At 43.6% G+C, this 26,891-nt stretch overlaps 1 protein-coding gene across 12 annotated transcripts in view; it reads left to right on the top strand.

Moving 5' to 3' along the window:
• Positions 1–26,891, top strand: part of SOCS6 (suppressor of cytokine signaling 6) — a 44,492-nt gene that overhangs the window by 5,599 nt on the left and 12,002 nt on the right. For 2 of the 12 annotated variants that reach the window (XM_065585177.1, XM_042860410.2), the window contains exon 1: positions 16–4,901. The exons of 9 other annotated variants lie outside the window; for them this stretch is intronic. The gene's annotated coding sequence lies outside the window, so the exon portion shown is untranslated. Of the gene's footprint in view, positions 1–15; positions 4,902–15,564; positions 21,850–26,891 lie in introns of those variants that run through there. One more of the 12 variants, XM_042860412.2, reaches the window with a different exon arrangement.

Genomic DNA, 26,891 nt, shown 5'->3' with positions numbered 1-26,891 from the left:
CGTGTGCCAGTAATACATTTTAACGTTTTTAGAAGGTCTTTTTCTATAAGTCTATAATATATAACTAAACTATTGTTTTATGTAAAGTAAACAAGGTTTTTAAAATGGTTAGGAAGCTTAATTTAAAATTAAATTAAAATGCAGAGCCCCCCAGACTGGTGGCCAGGACCCAGGCAGTGTGAGTGCCACTGAAAATTAGCTCACGTGCCGCCTTTGGCACGTGTGCCATAGGTTGCCTACCCCTGTGCTAAAATTTCATTCCTACCAACTTGTTTTCTGCTCCTGTTCTTGTAATCTTTACTTTATTCATAAATCAGTCCTGTCAGTCTTTTTCTTCCCCCTTTTAGTTGCTTGTCTTTCTATACCCTCCAGTCTGTCAATATTTTTCTGGTTTTGAGGTGTATAGATACACTCCACCTTAGGTTTGGATTCACCAATGCTGCAAAAAGAGGATAATCTGTGTAATAATATTAAAGTATTAATAATAGTAAAGATGTATCATGAGACAGCACATTATGCACAGTCTGGTCTAGTAATCTAATTCTGAGAACTAGGCTTAAATTCTGGAAAATAAAAAAGGGACAGATTATGCTTCTTGATCAGGTGCCTATTTGTCACTGTAGTGATACAGAGGACAGAACTGTGCTGCAAGGGACCCCGGGGAGAATTACTTCTGTTCAGACACAACCTATGCTGGCATTCTTGCAAGCCCTGCAGTAGGGGCCATAGCACACAGTGATATGGGTGATACTGGGCTATGGGATTAGCCATCAAGAGATTATTGTGAATTAGAACAGCCCCTGTATCACTAATGTATACCCGATGCCATTTAAAGCCACCTTTTCCCCATTATCTCTCCCTGGTCTGCACATTCTGTATTGTGCCTTCAGGAGACACAGTACAGTATGTAATCCAAAATATTACTTTATTCTGGAAACATGAAATCCTTCTTTTTCTATGGCAAATGTTCTGAAGAAATTTAAAAAAAATTGCCTACAATCCAGTGAATTCCAGGAACTGTATTTTTCACAATTCTGTTGTTATGGAATTGTTCATTACACTTAGATGGAAATACCTTGTTTCATGGAGGGGCGGAAATCCCTAGAGCAGCTAAGTGTTAGAAAGGCTATGTGGCTATACACCATTCCGAAAGATTACAAGTGTATACAATTCCATGCAATTTAAAACCAGGATTCTAGCTTTTCTGGGTTGATTTAGGACTGTGTTAGCATTACTGGTGAACTTGTTTGACTACATCATATATTGCTATTCAGGCATTCGGGGTGAAGGTAAAGCAGAAGCAGGGTTTACAATCCTGAGCTATAAAAGAGAGTAGGGAGTACTTGCTTTTAAGTAACTTGATTCAATCAAGGTCATTTAAAATATTCCTCCACTGCTAGTTGCTGCTGATCTGCTATTTGCCTGTCATTACAGATGCTGAGATAGACATGACACAGCAATATTGTTTGTTTTTGTACATTTAACGCTCCTACATACCATTATTTTTGCTCAAAAAATAAAAAATAAAAAAGGTAACTAAGCAATTCTCTAGTGCTGCTTCTGCTGTGAAGAGGGACCCAGTGACTGCTGCTGAACAGCTTGAGAGTGCTGTGCAGCAGCTGGTTCTATCTTTGGGAATGAAGAAAATTCCTCTGCTCGCACCAGGATAAGGGGGAGGAAAGAACTTTTGGAAATTTCGGGGGAGGGCATCACTCATTGCAAGCCATCGTGTTTTAGATTAGCGCAGGGGTCGGCAACCTTTCAGAAGTGGTGTGCCGAGTCTTCATTTATTCACTCTGATTTAAGGTTTCGTGTGCCAATAATACATTTTAACATTTTTAGAAGGTCTTTTTCTATAAGTCTATAATATATAACTAAACTATTGTTGTATGTAAAGTAAATAAGGTTTTTAAAATGGTTAAGAAGCTTAATTTAAAATTAAATTAAAATGCAGAGCCCCCCAGATTGGTGGCCAGGACCCAGGCAGTGTGAGTGCCACTGAAAATCAGCAGCACGCGTGCCATAGGTTGCCTACCCCTGGATTAGAGCATTCTTCCTGCCAGTCATGTTGTCCTTTATTAGGTGATAGAATTACACTGGTGGTGGTGGGATGGAAACCCAACAAAATCAAACAGGCTAACAGTTGCAAACCTGGCTGATTGCAGTTAGGCTCCTAAATTCAAGTTTAAGCACCTAAATAAAAGTCATCCCTGCCACAAAGCTGCTGAGCACCTGCAATTCTAGGTGACTTCAACAGGATTCGTGAGTACTCAGCACCTCTACAAATTCCTGTTGGTTCTTAACCATTCACCACCATTTTCTGACCCTTTACCCAAGCCAACTGGGTAAAAAATGTAAGGGCAGGAATGTAAGCCAAATCTTATGTTTAGGCCAGGTTTAGACTACAAAGTTTGGTTGGCATAGCTATGTCAGTCAGCAGTGTGGAAAAAAACAACATTCCCCCAGCTGACATAGCTATGCTGGCTAAAACACAAGTGTAGACACAACTATGCCAATAGAAGTGTGCTTCTCTCGGCATAAATAATGTCATTTGGGGAGATGGTATTACTATACCTATAGAAAAACTGTTGGCATAAGCTGCATCTACACCGGGGGGCTCTGCTGGTATAGCTATATGGGCAAAACATTTGTTATGTAAAGTCTAAAAAGTAGTTCATAAGTGGCTTTCACATTTTTATTACAGCGTGAGCCTGCAAATAATATTAGATTTTTAGTTATTTGTTTTGTAAGGACTTTTGATCCATTTAACAGAAACAAGCTTTAACTTTCTCTGAAGGAATATAAAAACAATCCTGAAATGTCCAAGTATCGCCTAGTTTGGGATGCACAGTGAGCTCCTTTGTTGGCTGTAACACTCCCTCTGAATATTGCTTCCCTAATAATTTTATACAGATTATGTATTTTGATTTAACTTCCGTTGTTTCTGTAATCTGTTAAATGTAGTGGTCAGACATTTTTAGAAAACTTCAGGTTTATTACAGTGTTTATGTTCTTGTCACAGTGATGGTTATTTATTGTGACCTGCAATAAAGTAATTGTGGATGAGATCCACTTTGCCTTTGACGTTGCAGGTGTGAATAATAGGTATTTCAGTATGTTTTCTAAATGTTGTTACAAAAATATAAACATTGGAAAATATCAGTGTCACTGGAAACTAATACTAATATTGCTATGAAAACCATGTATATATGTAATACTTCTTCCTGCCCTCTAACACAATACATGGTAAAAAGCTATATTTCCATTGTTTAAGTCATATGATGCTGCAAGAAGCTCATCAGTCAGAGGGCTTGTATAGGGACTCACATCTTAGGGTGATTATTTTTTTGAGCGGGGAGGGCAGAGTGGCAGTGACAGTGCACAGGTATCTAGATCAACTGATTGATTTTATGGCTTAGGATGCAACCAAAGTTACTACCTTTGTTACCACTAGCTGAAGATGATCTGATTCTTTAAAATTATACATTGTTTGCTGTTCTGGCCCACAAAGCTGCTGCTAGAGCTACTCCAAATAGACTTGGTTTTGCAACTTGTACTTTTTCATTTTTCTCTAATTAATTTATTCTTAATTACTTTGAGTGATTTTCATGTTTAATGTTGTATGTGAATAATAGAAGTTTGTAGGAGTGTATTGAGTAGGTTACTTTCCATGCTCTAAAGCACAGTCCTTCAGTAGGATCAAAACGCACCCTCTTTCTGGTTACTCAGACTGAAGATCCTTCTGGCAGGGCAGTCCAGCTCTGAAGCCTGCTTTCCTGTTTTATTCACACTAACTGGAGAGCCTTCCCTCCAGGCTTGATATTGTTGGCAAGTGATCTGGAGTAGGGCTGTATCTCCAAGACAGACATTAGCCAGTTCTTTCCTTGGCCGAGTGTATTTTTTTTTCTGCGCTAGCAAGACTTTACAATCTCTTTCAAAATTATAAATCTGCCTTTTACATACTTTACAGTTGTTAAAAGTAATATGTCAAATTAGGAGAGGTGGAATGAATGAACAAGGAAAATGTGACATTAGGTCAAGTGGATTTGAGGTACAGCAAGAGTACGAATAGTTGTCAAGAGGCACACTGGGAATGAGTTTTTTTTTTTTTTTTTAATTGTACTCCAAAAATGGTATGGATTTGCCTATCCGAGAATACCTCTCTCCCCATGCCATACTGCCTTAGTTGTGGTCAGTGGGAGTGTCTGAGCTGGTGTCCTTAGGTGTAAAAGCTCCTGGCAGGGCATGTTGGCTTCGGAACTCAGTACTCAGTTTCCCTTTTGTTCCCAAATAGCCTGAATCTGTTGACCTTCAGCAACAAGGAGTCTGGTGGCACCTTAAAGACTAACAGATTTATTTGGGAATAAGCTTTTGTGGGTAAAACACCACTTCTTCAGATGCACCCTGGAAGGCCTCCCCCTTGCTGGATTTTGTGGGAGAGCTTAAATCTTGTGATTGTGAGTAGTTGTAATTGTGCTAATCTAATAAAGGCCTTAAAATACTTTATTCTTTTCTTATTTCTGGGACGTTGTTGGCTGAGGGATGACTGCAGGAGTTTTCTTTATTTTATATTTGCATATTTTAAACATAAGAACATAACATAAAAACAGCCGTACTGGGTCAGACCAAAGGTCCATCTAGCCCAGCATCCTGTCTCCCGACAGTGTCCAATGCCAGGTACCCCAGAGGGAATGAACAGAACTGGTAATCATCAAGTGATCCATCCTCTGTTGCCCATTCCCAGCTTCTGGCAAACAGAGGCTAGGGACACCAGCCCTGCCCATCTTGGCTAATAGCCATTGATGGACCTATCCTCCATGAATTTATCTAGTTATTTTTTGAACCCTGTTATAGTCTTGGCCTTCACAACATCCTCTGGCAAGGAGTTTCACAGGTTGACAGTAAGTTGTGTGAAAAAATACTTCCTTTGTTTTAAACCTGATGCCTATTAATTTCATTTGGTGGCCCCTAGTTCCTGTGTTATGAGGAGGAGTAAATAACAACACTTCCTTATTTACTTTCTCCATACCAGTCATGATTTTATAGACCTCTATCATATCCCCCCTTAGTCGTCTCTTTTCCAAGCTGAAAAGTCCCAGATCGGCGGGTAGAGTTCGGTATAACTGGGATCGATTTATCGCGTCTCGTCTGGATGCGGTAAATCGATCCACGAATCGACGCCCGTACTCCACCTTGGCAGGAGGAGTAAGCGGTGTCGACGGAGTAGCCGCGGCAGTTGACTCACCGCCGTGAGGACGGCCAGGTAAATCGAACTAAGATACTTAGACTTCAGCTACGCGAATAGCGTAGCTGAAGTTGCGTATCTTAGTTTGAACCACCCCGCTAATGTAGCCCAGGCCTTATTAATCTCTCCTCATACGGGAGCCATTCCGTACCCCAATCATTTTTGTTGCCCTTTTCTGAACCTTTTCCAATTCTAATATATCTTTTTTCAGATGGGGCAACCACATCTGCACAGTATTGAAGATTTGGGCATACCAGGAATTTAGATAGAGGCAATATGATAATTTCTGTCTTCTTATCTATCCCTTTTTTAATGATTCCCAACATTCTGTTTTGCTTTTTTGACTGCGGCTGCATATTGAGTGGATGTTTTCAGAGAACTATCCACAATGACTCCAAGATCTCTTTCTTGAGTGGTAACAGCTAATTTAGACCCAATCATTTTATATGTATAGTTGGGATTATGTTTTCCAATGTTCATTACTTTGCATTTATCAACTTTGAATTTCATCTGCCATTTTGTTGCCCAGTCACCCAGTTTTGAGAGATCCTTTTGTAGCTCTTCACAGTCTGCCTGGGACTTAATTATCTTGAGTAGTTTTGTATCATCTGCAAATTTTGCCACCTCACTGTTTATCCCTTTTTTCAGATCATTTATGAATATGTTAAATAGGACTGGGCCCAGTACAGACCACTGGGGGACACCACTATTTACCTCTCTCCATTCTGAAAACTGACCATTTATTCCTACCCTATCTTTTAACCAGTTACCAATCCATGAGAGAATCTTCCCTCTTATCCCATGACTGCTTACTTTGCTTAAGAGCCTTTGGTGAGGGACCTTGTCAAAGGCTTTCTGAAAAATATAAATACACTATATCTACTGGATCCCCTTTCTCCACATGCTTGTTGACCCCCTCAAAGAATTCTAGTAGATTGGTGAGGCATGATTTCTTTTTACAAAAATATTATCAGGAGTGCTCAGATCTGTATAGTTTTTACCGGTTATATATAAATCAAAATTATGTAGTGGGTAAGGCTGTAACTCCACCAAGAACAAACCACTTGACCACATTTTGAAGTTTACCACCCTCAATTGTATTACAATCTTAGACCCTGATCTTGCTAAGACTTATGCACATGCTTAACGTTAAGCATGTGAAAAGCAACAGAGCAACACGTTAAGCATGTGAAAATGCAAGTCTTGCATCTGAAGAAGTGAGGTTCTTACACACGAAAGCTTATGCTCCCAATACTTCTGTTAGTCTCAAAGGTGCCACAGGACCCTCTGTTGCTTTTTACAGATTCAGACTAACACGGCTACCCCTCTGATACTTGACGTTAAGCATGTGAGTAGCCTTAAGACTATTCATGTGCTTAAAGTTAATGCTACACCTCCTCCTTTTTTCCCCTACCTGCCCTTCCTGAACAAGGTATACTCCTTTATGCCAATATTTCAGTCATGAGATTTGTCCCACCAATCTTTCATTTCCTAAGGTGGTGGTGCGCTTATTTAAGAATGGTGGGAAATGGAAAAACTGAGGTAGTTTTTGCTTCAAGCTGTCAAGTTCCATTGGCTTCTGCAGCAGAGCTTGTAGACTCCTTGGTCTGCAACTATTTGACTTGGGAAGTTGTAAGCTTATTACTCTGAAGCTAATTATCTTTTTAGATTTGTGCAAATCTTATACTGCAAATTTTTCCAGCCAGTTAATGCTTAATATCCAATCCTGCAAATAAGGACTACAGAACTATGTAATCACATAAACAGCACTAGGACTACACATTTATGTATAGTTACTCATATCTAAGGCTCCAATCTTGCAAAGATTTATGCATATGCCTAACTTTATACCCAGTTAGCAGTCCCATGGGACTATTCAGGATAAAGTTAAGTATATGCAGAAATGTTTACAGGATCAAGGCCTTAGGGCCAAAATCTTGCTTCCATTGAGTTTAATGCAGATAGAATTGCTAGGGCCGTTAACTAGTTGTGTATATTTATGTAGTACATCTGTCTAAGTGCATGCTTTGGGCTTAAAAAGACTGGTAATTAGAGAAAATACTTCTGTGATAATTGTATCTACTGTTATGAGAAACATGAAAGAGTTCTATAATTTTAAGAGATTAGGGAGAAGAATATTTTCTTTTCAATTTTGTTTACTCTATACAGTAACTCCTCGCTTAACGTTGTAGTTATGCTCCTGAAAAATTCTACTTTAAGTGAAACGATGTTTAGTGAATCCAGTTTCCCCACAAGAATTAATGTACATAGGGGGAGTTAGATTCCAGGGAAATTTTTTTTGCCAGACAAAAAGACTAATATATACACACTATATACACCAGCGGTGGACAAACACATTGGTGCCTGGCCCCCTCCCACTTCCCATCCCCTGGCTGCCCCCCTCAGAATCCCCAACCCGTCCAACCCCCCCGCTCCTTGTCCCCTGACCGCCCCCTCCTGGGACCCCCCTGACCCTAACCACTACCCCAGGACCCCACCCCTTATCCAACCCCCCCGCTCCCTCTCTCCTGACTGCCCCAACCTCTATCCACACCCCTGCCCCCTGAAAGGCCCCCCGGGACTCCCACGCTTATCCAATCCCCCCTGTTCCCCATCCACTGACCACCCCCAGAACCTCTGCCCCATCCAACCCCCTTGCTCCCTGTCCCCTGACTGCCCCCCGTGGCTCCCTGCCCCTTATCCAATCCCCCGGCCCCCTTACCATGCCACTCAGAGCAGCATGTCTGGCAGCCACGCCGCTCGGCCGGAGCCAGACATGCTGCCGTGCTGCCCTGCAGGAGCGTGCAGCCCCACTGTCCAGAGCGCTGCCCGCGCGGTGGCGTACCTGCGGGGGAGGGAGGACAGCAGGGGAGGGACTGGGGGGCTAGCCTCCCTGGCCGGGAGCTAAAGGGCCGGGAGCTCAAAGGCCACCCTCTGATATACACGCTGTGTGTACACAGTATAAATTTTAAACAATTTAATGCTCTACCCAACAATGATGATTGTGAAGCTTGGTTGAGATTGTGGAGGAAGAGAGTGGGATATTTCCCAGGGAATGCCTTACTGTTATATCAGTGGTTCTCAAACAGGGCTTTGGAGCTGTGCTCCGGCTCCGCTCCAGCTCCATGCAAAAACCTGCAGCTCCACTGCTCCGGAGCTGTTCTGCGCTCCAGCTCCGGGCTGTGCTCCAAATTCTGTCCAAAGCCGGTCTGCCACTTGTTCAGGGAAAGCCCCTGGCGGGCCGGGCTGGTTTGTTTACCTGCCGTGTCCGCAGGTTCGGCCAATCGCAGCTCCCACTGGCTGTGGTTCACCACTCCAGACCAATGGGGGCTGCGGGAAGCAGCGCGGGCCGAGGGATATGCTGACCTTTGAGAACCACTGTGTTAAATGATGAACTAGCACTTGGCTGAGCCCTCAAGGGTTAACATGTTATTAATGTAGCCTCTACAAGGCAGCACAAATGGCGGGAGGAGACACAGCATGGCAGAGAAAGACACAGACACACACTGAGTGAGAGAGAGAGAGAAACATACACCATATGTGTGCGAGACGCGGATTACCCCTTTAAGTACGCTGACCCCACTCAAGTACATTGCCTTTTTAAGTAGATCAGCAAGTTGAGACAGCAGCTGCTGCCAGCAAGCTCCCTCCATCCTGAGCTCTATCGTGTGTGTCCCTGCTCTGTGGAGATGGGGTACAGGAGCGGAGGGAGGGGAACACCCTGACATTAGCACTCCTCTTCCACCTCCCCTCTCCCTCCCGGTACAGCAAGCAGGAGGCTCCTGGGAGCAGCTCCAAGGCAGAGGAAAGAGTGCGGAGTGGGACAGCTGAACTGCCCGGCAATTGATAGCCTGCTGTGGGCGGCTGCTGCACAGGGTACTTAGGGGAGCTGATGGGGGGGCTGCTGGTTGATCCTGGTTCCAAGCCTCCACCAGCTAGCTCCAATGGGCTGCTCTTTCTGCAAGCAGTGAACGCAGCAGGTGGCTGCCAAACAACGTTATAAGGGAGCTTTGCACAGCTTTAAATGAGCATGTTCTCTAATTGATCAGCAACATAACAACGAAACAACGTTAACTGGGACGATGTTAAGTGAGGAGTTACTGTATTTGACAGTATGTTGGGTATGGTTATTTTCACTGTTTCCCCGGATAGTCAGACAGTGATCCTTCAACCTATTCTACACAGATAGACCCTAGCGATGCCTTCATTTCCGCTTTTTTTTCTGTGGGTCTTAACAAAGCCGTATAAGGGAGATAAATGTTTAAAGGGATGGGATAATGTGAATTTATAGGGAGAAACTTGGGGTGCAAGTGTCTGACATTACTTTTAACTCCTTTTATAAAACTGAATGGATTTCAAGTTGACCATGTCCCGTCATACTTTTCTGCTGTGCCTTCTATCTACGTAAAACCTTAATCCTCACTAACTACTCCTGGAGGAATTCTGTGCCTCTGCGCATGTGCAGAATTTATGTCCCCGTGCAGATTTCTTTCCTTCCTCACAGAAAAATGATTTTCTGACGGGGAAGGAAAGGGAAGCCACAAGAGCGATCATGCGACCCTCCCCAGCAATATGTTTCAGGTGCCCAGGGCAGCTGGCAGAGAGGTAAATCACTGTGGGGCAGGAGACGGGACTGGAGAAGACACGGCTGGTGGTTCCTACCCTGCGCCAGGTTCAGATGCCAGTCCCGGCTGGGCTGGGGAGGATGGGACTTCCTCTTCTCCTGCACAGCATCCGGGGCCATGTCAGACCCACCCCCAACTTTCTCCTCTGGCTGTAGGAAGCTCTGCAAACTCTCTCCTCCTCATTCCCCTCCCCCCACCACGCGGTTCCTGCAACCATCACTCGTCATTGCAGGATCGTTGGCCCTAAGTACATCAGTTTTGGTTCTCTTGTATACCTTGCTGTATTGAGACCTTAATACATGCATAACTTTAAGCATGTGAGTAGTCCAAGTTGAAGTCACTTGCGTCTCTCAGGCAGGGGTCCTGGAGGAAGGCTTGTTCAGGCAACCCTTAATTCTGGTATTTCTCAACTTTTGAGTTCTTGAATTTGCAACCTGAATATTTTTTTAATGTAGTTTGTTTGCAATTTGTATAGGTATTACACAATGTAGATAAAGAAGGTAAACTGATTTTTACTCAGTATGTTGATGTTTTGAATAGTAAATGTGAAGCAGGGTTTTACAGGTCAGCAAGAAGTTCATAGTCATGTATTTTTGCTTTGAATAATTAATAATTTTTTAATCAAGGTGATGCAATGAAAATTTCAAAATAAGATCCCATAACCTCAAGTGGAATTTAACAGTAATCATTTTAGGAATAAAATTCTAAAAAACTGCAAGTCAGGTTGATATAAAATGATGTACGTTTCTAATGTTCTAGGTAATTTATATGAAGTTTTATATAATGAATGAGAATAAAGTATCTTCCACACATCTTGTCCCCTTACCACCCCTTTCTAAATTAGCCACATTTAAAAATAAATAAATTTGCTTGTTATGTTATGGAACTCCATAAACTATCAGGATCTCAAAGATTGTAGATACAAATCAACTCCTTTTTGACATTATATAGCAGTTTGAGAAGCAAGTGTAGTAAACATGAAAAACCATAGACAAGATTTTGCAGTGAATATCCAAGTTCATACTCTGATTTTTGAGCAGCAGCTGGGGAATTGATAAGTTCATGGGCAGTAACCTATTAATTTTGTTTATATGCTGAACAAGAGTTGAAGTTTATTGTTTTGTGTTATCGTGATTATTTCAGAGAGGGGAGAGACATTGATTAACTCTGTAATTTTACTGTATGTGCAGGGGTTTTAATTGGTTTCCAGATGGGTTCATATATTTGTATTTCACCTCTTATTTATTTTTAAGCATCTGAATTGCTGCATGCATATTCATTATATGCATTTATGCTTAACTGATTAGTTTTTTCTTTGGGAAAAAATCCATATACACCCCACTCTGTGTAAAGTCATATAATGAAACAAATACAAGAATACCATTGGAATAGCTTTCATTGTAACGTGGCTGCCTAAGAATTGAATAGTCAGTTTTCAGTGTTAGGCCTTCTTTACACTATGGGGAGAGATCGATCTAAGTTACACAACTTCAGCTACATGAATAACATAGCTCAAGTCAACGTACTTAGATCTACTTACCACGGGGTACACACTATGTTATGTTGGCAGGCGACGCTCTCCCGTCGACTCCCCTTGCGCTTCTCGTTCAGGTGGCATATAGGAGTATACGGGAGAGCGATCTGTGGTCAATTTAGCGGGTCTTCACTAGACCTGCTAAATTGACTGCCAGTGCATCGATCGCCGTGCGTCAATCCTCTGGTAAGTGTAGACAAGCCCTTAGTGTTTATACTCTTTTGGTGTTTTCAGTTAACTGAGGCTTGGTCTACACTACCCCCCCTAATTCGAACTAAGGTACGCAACTTCAGCTACGTGAATAACGTAGCTGAAGTTCGAAGTACCTTATTTCGAATTAGTTGAAACTTACCTTGGTCCACACTCGGCAGGCAGGCTCCCCCGTCGACTCCGCGGTACTCCTCTCGGCGAGCTGGAGTACCGCAGTCGACGGCGAGCACTTCCGGGTTCGACTTATCGCGTCCAGACTAGACGCGATAAGTCGAACCCAGAAGTTCGATTTCCAGCCGTCGAACTTGCCGGTAAGTGTAGCCAAGGCCCTAGAGACAGTAGGTACCAGCTAGTTTCACAAAAATACAAAGTAGTAAAACTGTCTGAATCCTTAAGTAGATGTGGTTCTCTATATAAGTTTATAATTTTTCTTAACCTTTGCCTTACTTTAAGATGACACATATTTTTAGATAATGGTAGGCAAAGGGTTTTCTTGTCATCCTTTTGGTCATTTTGTGGAAAAATCCCCAGATTGGATCTCCTTTTTATTTCTCTCTACAAATCTGAGGAATGTTCAGCTTCTACTTCTTCTGCGTCTAAAATTCCTTGTGTGTGTGTGTGTTACACAGATGGGTATGAAAGATCTTTTACTTTTCTTTTTTTATCAAGGCAGCATACTTGCTGTGCTCATAAAGACACAAGCAAATCCACTTAATTTCCATTGACTTATTGAAGGGGTTAACTAAATATTGAAGTATGGCTGCATCTTATTTTAAGTTGGGAAGAGAGACTAGTGTCTTATAAGGAAAGACAAACTTTGTTTTAGTGTTTCTCTCTTTCTTCTCCTGTTTCTAAAAGTAGAAGCATTTAACTGACGGAGAAGTGGTAGAAGTGCTGAGAACTGTAGTTTCTTCATTTCAGCTTCTTCAGATGGAATCTATCAGCTATTTCCTGACACTAGACTAGCTGGAGTCTAAAGACAGCCAATCTGTGGTTAATTTGAGGAGGCACGGGTGCCGCCATAGTTAATCAGCAGGAACTGAGGCAGTCTGGTAGGTAGGTATGTGTGTACAAAATCTCCACAGCAGTAGTAGATTGGTTCAATTCCTGCTTCAAGAAAGTTTGATAGGAGAAAATAAGCTCTAATTAAAATAAATAAAGTACAAATCCTCTGATTATAGAAGCTGAATATAATCTACACACTGGGGAAGCTATATTGTACATATTTTTTCTTTTCTTTTCCTGTTTAACACATTCTGACTCTAGTTGCCCTCAGGTGTCAGTTTGCAAACTTGTTTCAGACTCTTGGACAATGACACACATGTGCAACATAAGTATGAGTGTTTGCATGGTCTATGTAGCTACTACCTAAATGGAATAGATCATTTCTTGTTGTAACTTCATTCTGTATGCTTTTCTTTGGTTATTTTAGTATATAACAGGTATCAAAGCTTTTGAGTAGTGCATGAAGAAAACAATTTTTCCTCTATATTGATTTTGTTGGGATACTGCTACAAAGACCATATTTTTTCTGACATTTTGAAAATAATTTGTTTCTCTATGCAGAACCTGTGAATTCAGTCCCTGTTGCTACTGATCCTTGACTGCATGTGGAGCTCTGTTAACTTAAGGTTACTATACGTCCGGTTTTTCCCGGACATGTCCGGCTTTTCGGCAATCAAACCCCCGTCCGGGGGGAATTGCCAAAAAGCCGAACATGTCTGGGAAAATGCCGGCCAGGCACTTCCCCTCCCCCGGCTGCTCTGCTCCTCCCCTGACTCTTCGACTCTGTTTAAGAGCCGAGCTGCCCGAGCGCTATGGGCTTCAGGCAGCCCCCTTGCCTCCGGACCCCAGCCACCGGCCAGGCACTTCCCCTCCCGGGCTCCGGCGGCGCAGGGTCCGGAGGCATGGGGGCTGCCCGAAGCCGGTAGCGCTCGGGCAGCTCGGCTCTTAAACAGAGCCGAAGAGTCAGGGGAGGAGCAGAGCCTCCGGCCGCGGCAGCTCTGCTCCTCCCCTGACTCTTCGGCTCTGTTTAAGAGCCGAGCGCTACGGGCTTTGGGCAGCCCCCATGCCTCCGGACCCTGCGCCGCTAGAGCCCGGGAGGGGAAGTGCCTGGACGGGGCCGCAGGGTCCGGAGGCATAGGGGCTGCCCGAAGCCCAAGCGCTACCGGCTTCACGGTTTGCCGGGCAGCCTCCAGACCCTGCGCCCCCGGCTGGGCGCTTCCCCTCCCAGGCTCCAGCTGCGCTGGGGAAGCGCCGGCCGGGGGCGCAGGGTCTGGGGGCTGCCCGGCAAACCGTGAAGCCGGTAGCGCTCAGGCAGCCCTTTTCACGTGGCTGGGAGTGGGAGGGAGGAGGGGCGGAGTTAGGGCGGGGTTGGGGCGGGGAAGGGGCGGAGTTGGGGGGGCTGGGGGTGGGGAAATGGGCGGGGCCAGGGCCCCGTGGAGGGTCCTCTTTTTTTATTTGTTAAATATGGTAACCCTAGTTAACTTCATTGGACCCCTGCATGCACATGGAAGTCTACCTATGTGGATGCAGTTCTAGGTTCACAGTTCATTACATTCAGAATTGATCTTGTAAACATTTAGAATGTGAGTAATTTTACTTCTGTGAACAGTCTCATTGATTTGTCTGGAACATTAACCATAATTATCAAGACTGAATGCATCACTCAAATAAATAAAAAACAAGCCACTGCAGTGTATGGAATCTGGTTTCATTAAGTATGTGTGAGGATGAACTAATTAAGGTTCTGATCTTGCAACTGGTGGGATGGGGATGAACCTCTACACCCAGTGGAACCATTTGTAGTATCAGGGCCCAACTCTTCTCTATATTCAACAGGTCAGGGAAATCATTGTCTGTCAGATGATAAAAATCAAGTCTGGGAAGGTGAAACTGAAGCACAGACAACTGTGATGGTCAGGTTGTCAACTTGCACTTAAAAGTCTTGTGTTAGTTTTCCTGAGTAGGATGTCCAAGCGGCAGTTGAAAAGGAAAGCTGGTTTCTGACTTGATTTTCTTATAAATGGTACTTGACAGCTCACCTGAGCTGTATCATAGTTAAATTCCTCCTTTCTTTCCTCTTAGCCAGTAAGACCTCATAATGTACTTTGAGGTATAGACATGACTAATGTCTGTGCTCTCTCAAAGTACAGCATAAGACACATAAGTGCTGTTTGGTGGCAGTTACAAGAAAACTGAAATGGAAAGCAAGTTTTAATTTTCAGGTTGTATGCCCTGGCCAGGCAGCGCATAATTATTTTTTAAACACAATTCAGCAGCTTTTAAATGAGGGAGAGAAGCAACGTCTTCAAGTGGTGAGGAACAATGGCAGCCTTGTGTTCTCTTCACAGTAGCATGGCATTGTGGACCGTTCTCACACTGTTGCTTCCAGGGCTGTAACTAGAGTGGAGCAGCTGCCACACAGGGTGCAAAAAGGAGGCAGTACACAGGATCAGGCCCAGTAATGTCTCCTTCCCCCCCACCCGCCCGGTGTCCCCAGGATTGGGCCCAGAAGGGTCCAGTCGGAGCCTAGGGTTCTTAGGCCCCCCCCATCCCCACAGGATCGTGGACCCAGTGACCCTGGCTGGAGCAGGGTCCCCGGCACTAGGACCCTGGTGGGGCAGCAGGCAGGCAGGGCACTGAGCTCTGGCTTGGCTCCTACTGAGCTTGCTCATTTCTCAGTAACATCTGCTGAAGCTGCTACCCTTGCTGGGGATTAAAAAGGTTAAAGGAGGCAAATTGGGGGGGGGGGGGGCTGGTGATGGGCAGGGTCTGAGCAAGGAGTGGAAATTGACTGTGTTGGGGATATATGTGTGTGTGTGCGTGCGTGTCAACAGGTAGAGGCAGGGGCAGGAAAGGGGGCATGGAGCAAAATTGGCCATGGAGGAGCTGCCAGATGGTGGCAGGGGGCAAAACCCTGGCATGGGGAGGGGCAGGAGGGTAACAATAGGGTAACAGTTACCCCAATAGGATGAGCCACCTGGCCTATTTGCTAAAATAGGGGGTGAGGAGCAGAGGTACTTCCATGTTTAGGAGGAGGTGCTCAGACAAGTCCTGGGCTGCTTGTGATTTGCAGGTAGAGGAAGCAACAGTAGAAACAAAAGCTATGTCTGCACTACAGACCTTACAGTGGCATAGCTGTACCGCTGCAGCTGTGCCGCTGTAAGGTCTCTCTTGTAGCTGCTCTATGCCGACGGGAGGTCTCTTGTCAGCATAATTAAGCCACCCCCAACAAGTGGGTGGGAGAGTGTTGCCTGCCTGCTAACATAGCACTGGCCACACTGGTGTTTTTGTCGGTGAAATTTAGTCAGTCAGGGTGTTGCCCTGGATTTAAGCTGTGAACCTGCTGTTAATTACTCAGTACCATTCCAGATATTCGGTAATTATCTGGGATGTTTTAAACCTATGTTTGTTTGTTTGTTTGTGCTTAAAAATCTAATAAACTGCAGTTTTAAATAGAGCACATTTACTTGCATGGATCTTATCAGACAGTATTACTGTGTTCCTGTTAACGCCGCCTAAAGTAAAATAGTTAATTTGCCCCTGTTGGGGGTTCTGAAAACCCCGGGTAACAAGGGTTTTTTTTTTCCCACACCTCTGACTGAAAGAAGTTACCAACAAAAGTGCAGGTGTAGACATAGCTAAAGAAAGTAAACATTGCAAAAGTAAAACATGCCTTTTTAGTCAACACTCAGTAGGGGTAAAACATGCTGTGCTTCCTCCTCATGCTGTATTTTCCTGTTACTGTGACGTACCCTTACTTCTTGCTGCCACAGCCTAATTTAGTCATTATTACAGAGAAAAGAAAAAGGAGCCTCCCTCTGAATCGTTGTTATAATGCACCATTAACCGGTCAGCAAGGTGCACTGGCACATCAGGGAATTGACACCTTCAGGGCAGACTGGCCCACGATGGTGAATGCATGGCGTGGCTTTTCTTTTAGAAGGCCTCTAATTTTGGGCTAAGGACAATTTTCAGTTGTGCCTAGACAGATAAAAATACAGGGGATTTATTGTACAGGTGAAGAGACCAATAGGGAAATCTGCACTGGGTGCAGATCTGGATTTGGGCTGCTGGTGCGATATGCACTGGTGAAAAAGCATGTCCACTGTGACCTGTGCTTGTAGTACTCTGGGCTGTGACCTAGCCAGTCTGTTCCTGAAACCTTCTCTACGAGACCGGGGCCATCACCTCAGCGATATGTCCATCTAGCCACTATAACCATGTCATTGGCATTGTCTCACACTGAAGCACAGCATAATCTGATTTCACAGTTACAGCCATATACTTTCTTATATCTCTACACTTAGGCATGAGGAGGATACTATAGGGATGTGGGATTGTGTGAAAATGAATGTGGCACCTGAAAACATCATATGGTAGTTTTTATTGTCTACATACTGTACTGATACACAAAAATAAATGCATTATCATTATTCTATAATATCCTAACTCATATCATCTAAAAAAAATAAACCCCATAAAGGGTGCAAATATGCTTGCTCGCCCAGGGCGTTAAAATGCCTAGTTACAACTCTGCTTGCTTCGTTTTGATTTTGACATCACCATCTCCTCTTACAACTTGTTGTCTAAGTGGAGGTTCTGCTGCACTACCCCTTTAGAGCTATATTTGATTAGGAATAATGCATATATCAGTCTGTCCATTACAAACTACATCAGTTTGTGAATCTGAATTATTACTTTGTCAAGTATTAAGAAATGGAAAAATACAACTTACAAAAATTGAGCAATAAAAATGCATATCTCCACATACAAATAGTACATACAAATTAAAAAAACCTCATTTTGGCTACACAAAATGGGGGTAAAAAGTGTTATGTGGTTGGTCCTAGTATTTTTCGATAAGTCACCTTCAGTTTTTCCTCATTACCAGTTTACACCAACAATAAATCTAGTTGGCTATCACAAAGTAAAATTATGGTATATTTCTAAATCTGATGTCCACATAATCTTTAGTGTAAAATGATATGGTACCATTACTTTCTCTTCTTTCTTCCTAACCCTCCACTCTCTCTTCAGATTCAGACCAAATTAACTGAGGGCTTGTCAACACTTAAAATGCTATAGCGGTGCAGCTGCACTGATGCAGGTGTACCGCTGTAGCTTCAGTGAAGAGACTACTTATGCCGACGGGAGGGCTTCTCCCGTCAAGGTAGGTACTCCACCTCCCTGAGAGGTGGTAGCTATGTCGATGAGATAAGCCCTCCCATCAACATAGCACTGTCTACACTGGGAGTTAGATTGGTATAACTTCGTCGATCAGGGGTGTGGATTTTCCACTCCCCTGAGCTACATAGGTCTATTGACATAAGTTGCTAGTGTAGACAAGTCTGAGTAGAGTATGTTCTGTGGATTGTTTTTTCTTATGGCACTGGATTTCATTCCGTAGCCAGCAATAATCGGAAATCAGTATAGGAATTTGACCATATTCAATTTTTTTTGTGGCCATTGGAGTGGAGGTTGTTCTTTTAGATATCATTCATGGTACGAGTTTGGTGCAGTCTTGTTGAGTTGGCTACACATCATGCGCACTTGTGTTCTCTGAGATTGGTGCATATTTCAACTCAGGAACCATGAATAATGTTACTGTGTTTATTTGTTACAGAAATGTTAATCAAAAGCAGTACAGTATAAAATAAAAACTAACTGCAGTACCAACATGAAAATTGGAGTAGCATTTTAATGGTGTACGAGCATTCAACTGCTGTTACTCTACAGCCAGTTTTCTTTCCCTTTTTAGGGAAAGGCTTGAAAATTGCTGCTGGAGGTGATGTTATTGGAGTCATATTAGGAAAAGAATGATTAGACTAATGCTGACCAGGAAATTGCTTTGAGAAAGTGCTTTATTTTATTGCTTCTAGCCTTTCAGTGTACACCTTAAACAGTTGTACTGTGTTTCTAAAATTACTTTTTGAAATGCATCGGGATTTCAAAGACAAATTCTGTTGTCTCAAATTCTTTGGCAGTACTTTCATGTGGATGACTGATTGGGTTATGCCCTTTTCAACAAGTGTTCCAGCTTTCCAGGACTAAAAGCATTTGTTGATACTTCGATGTGTTTTCTTTTTGCAGAGACTGTTCTAATTTAGAGAAACATAGGTCCTTTTATGGTTTTACAAATATCTTTCCTATTCTCCCTTTCATTTTCATTACATACATTTGTAGTAGACTTATTGCTCCCCAAATAAATAGTTTTAGAAACTGTCTCCCAGCTGAAGACCCTTTATTTCATTGTGATAAAATATATTTTAAAAGTACATTGCTTCCTGCCCTTAGCTATGAAGACAGACACCATGTTAAGTAATTCTAGCCAAGTGTCTGTAACTTTTATTAAAACAGCTTTAATAAGATAATACCTAAAGGAAACATTGTCCTAACAGCAGTAAAAAAAGGGGAGGGGAGCAACAGAATCTTAGAACTTCCCAACTTCTTCTTATATTTTGAGCATCCCAACTGTCCAAGGGCTCAATAGAACTGAAGAATTCCAGTCTTAAACACAGTGTCTTGTATGTTACTGTATTAGAGCGCCACATGCAAGGAGAACTCAAATTCCTGTATCTAAAATCCTCATCTGGATGGGAAGGTGGATTAAAGCCTAATCTTTCCCAAACACCACCTCCCTATAAATCTAATCATCACCTAGGATGCTAAAGTTTAATCCTTGCTGCTAGGACATACTGCCCCAAGTTGCAGTTCTGTGAAACAATAAGAAATCAAAATGGAATCTGACTCATACCTAAAAGTCCATACCAGGCACAAACAAACAACATCATATCTGAGTGCCCCTTCGTTCTTTTGCCAGGGGGCTGAAGGATATTCACCAGCTCACTGCTGCGGCAATGTGCTATCAAACTTAGATATAAATTTGTAGTCATTGCTACCTACCCAAGCCATCCGAAAGAAGAAGAATACCTAAACAACTCAGCTAATGTAGCTGTGTGAAAAAACTCAAAACTTCACATACAAAGAAAAAAGATACCTAGGTATTACTTTGAACTGTAACCAGACAGATGTGGAAAGATATGGGAGTCCCTGCAGGCAGTGGTGGGTGAATTAGGGAAAGTGCCTGTTTCAGCCCATTGCAGGTTTGCATTTTCAGCTGTCTGCTGGCCAACCAGTTGCGTGGTAGAAGTGTTGGGTCTGGCTATAGAGTGGCCTCCTTATAGGAGGCTAAAGACTAGCAAGCAATGTGATGCTGCCTGAGGGTAGGGCCAATCATCAGGTCCCAACTCTGCACTCTGGCATCAGCTTAAATGGTTTTGCATTCTGTTGTCATTTTGTGTACAACTGATTGCGCTGTTAGTGATGCAGAAACTTTTCATACACAAGGGTTTTTTTTATTAATGTGGTTTTCCTCCTACTTTTCTATTAGCAAAGATGAACCTTACTTCTGCTATTCTAAGGATTGATAATGGTTACCAGATTTGCTGTATGTGCTGATAAAGCATTATTACTGATAGGCAGTTTTTCCACTTATGCTTTATACATCTCTGTTAAAAAGAATTGTAGAACAGATGTGACTAGCTATTTTGTGTTTGAAGTTAGAGAAGAGTATGCTGTACCTGAATGTGGTTTGTTTGCCATTGGGAAAAGGGACTTTGTTAGACCCATGTGAGAAAACTTTTTTCCTTTGTTAGTTATTTTATAAAAGTTTTGAAGGTTTAAATGCTTGGTGCATAATAATGAAAGTTCAGGGCATAGGTAGGTCTTTATTTATTTATTGTTTGTTAGACAAGAAAGGGCCTGAATTACTGTTAAACGGTGAAAGTGTAAGATGTGGTGAATTATCTGTATCACCAAGTCCATAAGGGCCTCAGAACTGCTTTTACCTCTCTCTATCTCGCATATGAAAGAGTGTTTGTGCACTTCTTATGCTGATCTACAAGGCCCATGCTGAGCAACGGAGCTCCAAAGAAAAGCAAGGAGAGAGGATGGGCTCTGGCACAATTTAAAATAGTGCTGAGGCCAGTCCCAAACAGGTCTGTTGTGTTTCTTTGTTTTCAGAAGGCTTCAGAGCATCAACATAAAGAAGTATTCAGATTAAAATGGCTTAATTGAAAGCAGAATTTTTCACCTTTGACCCAGGAATGTAGTCCAAGTTTAGTAAAAAGAAAACATGGCAGCATCTCCAATGTGCTTGTGACACAGTGAAAAAACTGAAGATTGCTGTGCAGTTTATAATCTTCCCCACCTGGAATTTTTTATTTTGTAGTCTCTAGTGTGCACATGGACATTACTCTCTACATTAAACATTTTAAGTACTTGTTACAGAGTGCTAAGTATGAAACCCTGAGTCAGCACTCTGGTCACAGCAGCTCCAATCAGGCATACCCTGTTTCCCCGAAAATAAGACAGTGTCTTATATTAATTTTTGCTCCCAAAGATGCGCTAGGTCTTATTTTCAGGGGATGTCTTATTTTTCAATGAAGAAGAATACGGTACACATTTTTTTGCCTTATTATCGGGGAGGTCTTATTATCGGGGGGATGCCTTATATTACAACGAGAGGCAAAACTGTAAGTAGGCCTTATTTTCGGAGGATGTCTTATTTTCGGGGAAACAGGGTAGCAGATTGGAGTTGAGGAGGCAGACCTGTGCCTAATTTGTGGGTGGGGCAGGGCAGAAAGGCTAAATAAGCCATTAGCCCAGTGATGGGCAACCTGCAGGCCGCACACAGCCCGCCAGGGTAATCCGCTGGCGGGCCGTGAGACAGTTTCTTTACATTGACCATCCGCAGGCACGGCTGCCCCGCAGCTCCCAGTGGCTGCGGTTTGCTGTTCCCAATCAATGGCAGTGAGGGGGAGAGAGAGATTGCTCTCCCCCTGCTTGTTAAGATGCTAGGTGTGGTGGGACTCAATTATAAATAAACTGCACAGGGTGTTGAACCAGCACAAGGGTCTCTGTGTGGTTTGTCGACTGAGACAGAAGCAGGACTGAGGAGGCCCTGTTACAGTACTGTTTGAAGTGTTCAGAGTGGATGGTGGGAAAAACTCATTAGACAGCATAGTCTCTTAACATATTGCTGAAGGTGCAACTTACCAACGGAAGTTATGAGGTGTTAAGTAAAATAAGTGATGTTCGCTTTTAAAGAACTGTTTCTTAACAATTGATATGTATAAAAATAACTGTACTTCCTATTTGCCCTAGCCTTCTTCATGTATTCCATAATACTTTGACACGGCTTCTTAGATCACAGAGGTATTCATTTTAAGGTAAATTTTGAGTACTCAATTTGAAAAGAAATCTGAATTATGCAAATATTTAAACTATTGTGAATCTTTCAGGGCATTGAAACCTGACGGTGGTTGTGCCTCATCAATAAAGAAATGTGACTCAGTTAGGTGAAGGCTTTTAATATATTGTTTAGGATTAAAAAAATTTAAACGATGTATTGGAAATTTGGTGTGAATCCCATACAGAATAAAAAGAAATTAAGTGGCTGTGGCTTTAATGTGTAGTGCAAAGTTTAAATGTATATATTTATTAGTAAATTGGGGGTATGTCATGTCAGTTTCTTCTATAAACATAATTTCCTTTTCAAATCAATAGCACATTTGGCATTAAAAATCAGTGGCATGTTACCTATCATAATTAATACACTACTTTAGGTAACTATGCATTTGTATTAAGATGCTTTTAGATCCAAGGCTAACTATGTACTTCCCAATTTTCAGTATTAGGCTTTAATCAAATGTTTCAGAAACGTTTCCCCCCCCCCCCTAAAAAAAAAAAAGCAAACAAATTCCTTTTTTAAATCTCCAGAACCATGCATTAAGTGGTGATTGTGGGTATTGTCTATATCGTTCTGTTCAGTTTATCTCTGCGCACAGTTGTGCTGAATACTCTGAAACAGGATGTGCTTCTGCTATGTTGTAAACTTTGTAGATAAGCCTTCTTATACTTTATGCTAAACTATAATAAATCTAATAACTCGTTATAGCTGAGATTTTGTATTTCTAAATTGAGACCTATAGCATACTATAAGTGCAGCAATAGTGCAGTTGTGAGTTTAAAAATCAAGTTAAATGTTTTCATGTTCCATTTGATGGAAATAAATGGACAAGTTAATTAATTAAAACATCTAATTATAGGAAGGGCAACCGATAAATGAAATTGAACCCTACCTCTTCAAAATCATAGTAGACCAGCATCCTTCTCCTCCTCTGCAACCACTGCTTCCTCTTCCTCCCCTGCCTGGGGGGCACCAATGACCTGCAACAGCACGCTCTGCACAGTCACTGAAACCCTGATTCCAACCTAGGCAGGGGGAGGCAGCTGGAGAGTGAGCCTGCCCTGCACTCAGCCTGCAGCAGTGACTCCCATCCTGTGGGGCTGGGTCCAAGGGTTAAGAGAGAGTCTACCCCAGGCTCCCTCCGGGCAGCAGTGGGTCCTGTGAGGCTGTGCCTGAGCATTGAGAGCAAACCCACTCCACACTCACCAGGTTACAGTGCCACTCATTCAAATTTGGCCAGGCTGCAACCTTGTCATGATGGAAGGGCAGCTGAGCAACCCTGTGTGCCAGGGTGCAACACGGAGTGGGGAGCTGGGCCCAGTCCTGTGAGACACAGGAGCTGCCACTGTGGAGTGGGTGCAGAGCAGTCTGGCTCTCCAACACGTCACTGTCCCTCCCCTCAGTGCCACCCTCACCACTGGGCTGGTGGGGCAAACCACCTAGTGCCTTCCCACATGGACAAACAGAGAAGACACAGTATCCGTGAGTTCTTTCACCTCTGTGACAGACTTGCAGCCCAAATTATAGGAAAGCGTAAATTCTATAAATACATGTTAAAGAATGGCTCTGTGTCAATTTCTGATTCTATTTTTGTTTCTATTCAGTACTTCAGAATTATCATTTGAATTGTAATTGTTCAAGTTTGGCCACATATGGGTGTGTCTGCTTTTTGTATTAACTTTTTTAAGGAGAAAAAGTGTGTGTCTAATTTCCAAAGTTGGCCTGTTACACGGTAATGGCTTCTGGCAGCACTGTAAATAGTGTTTATCTCAGGAAATGGCTATAGTTAACCAAGATGAAATAGGTAAAATGAATAAAAGCTCTATAATACAAATACACAAACTTTCTGTTGACACAGTCCCACACATAAACCATTATGACAGACGTGCCAGATGTCCAGGACCAGTGAAAGGAAGTATCGCGCCCTAGGTGAAACTTCCACCTTGCGCCCCCCCCACCCCCGCCCTGAGGTGCCCACTCCCCCGTGGCAGCTTCCCCCCAGCCCCCCGCCCGGGGAGCCGTGCGGCAGCTCTCCACCCCAGCTCACCTCTGCTACGCCCCCTCCCCAAGCGCACCGTTGCTGCTCCACTTCTCCCGCCTCCCAGGCTTGCGGCGCTAATCAGCTGTTTGGCACTGCAAGCCTGGGAGGGGAGGAGAATTAGAGCGGGTGCGGCGTGCTTGGGGAGGAGGCGGAGCAGAGGTGAGCTGGGGTGGGGAGCTGCCGCACGGCTCCCCTGGCCGGGGGAGGGGGAGAGCTGCTGCGGGGGGGGGGAATTGTGGGCACTGCTTTTTGGCACCCCCAAATCTTGGCGCCCTAGGCAACCGCCTAGTTCGCCTTAATGGTAGCACCGGCCCTGCAGATGTCCTATTTAAACCATTTTGACACATAATGATTTAATTGAAACTGCTCTGAAATATTTTAAATAAGCAAGTGTATGTCATGCTTGTTCAAACACGTACAAAACAAAACACTCCCAATTCACACTTTTCAAACAATCAAACGCGCACCAAAAAAGAAGCTTACAAGAAGTGGAAGATTGGACAAATGACCAGGGAGGAGTATAAAAATATTGCTCAGACACGCAGAAATGAAATCAGGAAGGCCAAATCACACTTGGAGTTACAGCTAGCAAGGGATGTTAAGAGTAACAAGGAGGGTTTCTACAGGTATGTTAGCAACAAGAAGAAAGTCAAGGAAAGTGTGGGCCCCTTGTTGAATGGGGGAGGCAACCTAGTAACAGAGGATGTGGAAAAAGCTAATGTACTCAGTGCTTTTCGCCTCTGTCTTCATTAACAAGGTCAGCTCCCAAACTACTGCACTGGGCAGCACAGTATGGGGAGGAGGTGGCCAGCCCTCTGTGTAGAAGAAGTGGTTCAGTACTATTTAGAAAAGCTGGACGAGCACAAATCCATGGGGCCAGATGCACTGCATCCGAGGGTGCTAAAGGAGTTAGTGGATGTGATTGCAGAGCCATTGGACATTATCTTTGAAAACTCGTGGCGATCGGGGGGAGGTCCCGGAAGACTGGAAAAAGGCTAATGTAGTGCCCATCTTTAAAAAAGGGAAGAAGGAGGATCTGGGGAACTACAGGCCAGTCAGCCTCACCTCAGTCCCTGGAAAAATCATGGAGCAGGTCCTCAAGGAATCAATTCTGATGCACTTAGAGGAGAGGAAAGTGATCAGGAACAGTCAGCATAGATTCACCAAGGGCAAGTCATGCCTGACTAACCTAATTGCCTTCTATGAGGCGATAACTGGTCTGTGGATGAGGGGAAAGCAGTGGATGTGTTATTCCTTGACTTTAGCAAAGCTTTTGATACGGTCTCCCACAGTATTCTTGCCGGCAATTAAAGTAGTATGGGCTGGATGCATGGACTGTAAGGTGGATAGAAAGTTGGCTAGATCGTCAGGCTCAACAGGTAGTGATCAATGGCTCCATGCCTAGTTGGCAGTCGGTATCAAGCAGAGTGCCGCAAGGGTAGGTCCAGGGGCCGGTTTTGTTCAATATCTTCGTTAATGATCTGGAGGATGGTGTGGATTGCACTCTCAGCAAGTTTTCAGATGACACTAAACTGGGAGGAGTGGTAGATACGCTGGAGGGTAGGGATAGGATACAGAGGGACCTAGACAAATTAGAGGATTGGGCCAAAAGAAATCTGATGAGGTTCAACACGGACAAATGCAGATTAGGACGGAAGAATCCCATGCGCTGCTACAGACTAGGGACCGAGTGTCTAGGCAGCAGTTCTGCAGAAAAGGACCTAGGGGTTACGGTGGACGAGAAGCTAGATATGAGTCAACAGTGTGCCCTTGCTGCCAAGAAGGCTTATGGCATTTTGGGCTGTATAATGATCATGTCCCCCCAGCAGATCGGGGGACATGATCATTCCCCTCTATTCGACATTGGTGAGGCCTCATCTGGAGTACTATGTCCAGTTTTGGGCCCCACATTACAAGAAGGATGTGGAAAAATTGGAAAAAGTCCAGCGGAGGGCAACAAAAATGACTAGGGGGCTGGAGCACATGACTTACTCATAGACTCATAGACCTTAAGGTCAGAAGGGACCAGTATGATCATCTAGTCTGACCTCCCGCATGATGCAGGCCACAAAAGCTGACCCACCCCCTTTCCCTTGACTCAGCTGTTGAAGTCCCCAAATCCTGTGATTTAAAGACTTCAAGTCGCAGAGAATCCTCCAGCTAGCGACCCCCGCCCCATGCTGCGGAGGAAGGCGAAAAACCTCCAGGGCCTCTGCCAATCTACCCTGGAGGAAAATTCCTTCCCGACCCCAAATATGGCGATCAGTAGAACCCCGAGCATGCAGGCAAGATTCTCCAGCCAGACCCTCATTGACCATTGATACTATTTACCGGCGATGGCACGCTGTTGATTAATATACTAAAATCACGTTATCCCATCAAACCATTCCCTCCATAAACTTATCAAGCTTAATCTTAAAGCCAGAGAGGTCTTTCGCCCCCACTGTTTCCCTCGGAAGGCTGTTCCAAAATTTCACCCCTCTGATGGTTAGAAACCTTCGTCTAATTTCAAGCCTAAACTTCCCCACCGCCAGTTTATATCCATTCGTTCTCGTGTCCACATTAGTACTGAGCTGAAATAATTCCTCTCCCTCCCTGGTATTTATCCCTCTGATATATTTAAAGAGAGCAATCATATCCCCCCTCAACCTTCTTTTGGTTAGGGTAAACAAACCGAGCTCCTCGGGTCTCCTTTCATACGACAGGTTTTCCATTCCTCTGATCATCCTAGTGGCCTTTCTCTGTACCCGTTCCAGTTTGAAGAGAGGCTGAGGGAACTGGGATTATTTAGTCTGCAGACGAGAAGAATGAGGGGGGATTTGATAGCTGCTTTCAACTACCTGAAAGGGGATTCCAAAGAGGATGGATCTAGACTGTTCTCCGTGGTACCAGATGATAGAACAAGGAGTAATGGTTTCAGGTTGCAGTAGGGGAGGTTTAGGTTGGATATTAAGAAAAAAGTTTTTAACTAGGAGGGTGAT

The sequence above is a fragment of the Chrysemys picta genome, chromosome 2, assembly GCF_011386835.1.
Source record: "Chrysemys picta bellii isolate R12L10 chromosome 2, ASM1138683v2, whole genome shotgun sequence".
Lineage (NCBI taxonomy): Eukaryota > Metazoa > Chordata > Testudines > Emydidae > Chrysemys > Chrysemys picta.
The sequence above is the reverse complement of the archived record's forward strand: the minus strand, read 5'-3'. Positions and strand labels throughout refer to the sequence as shown.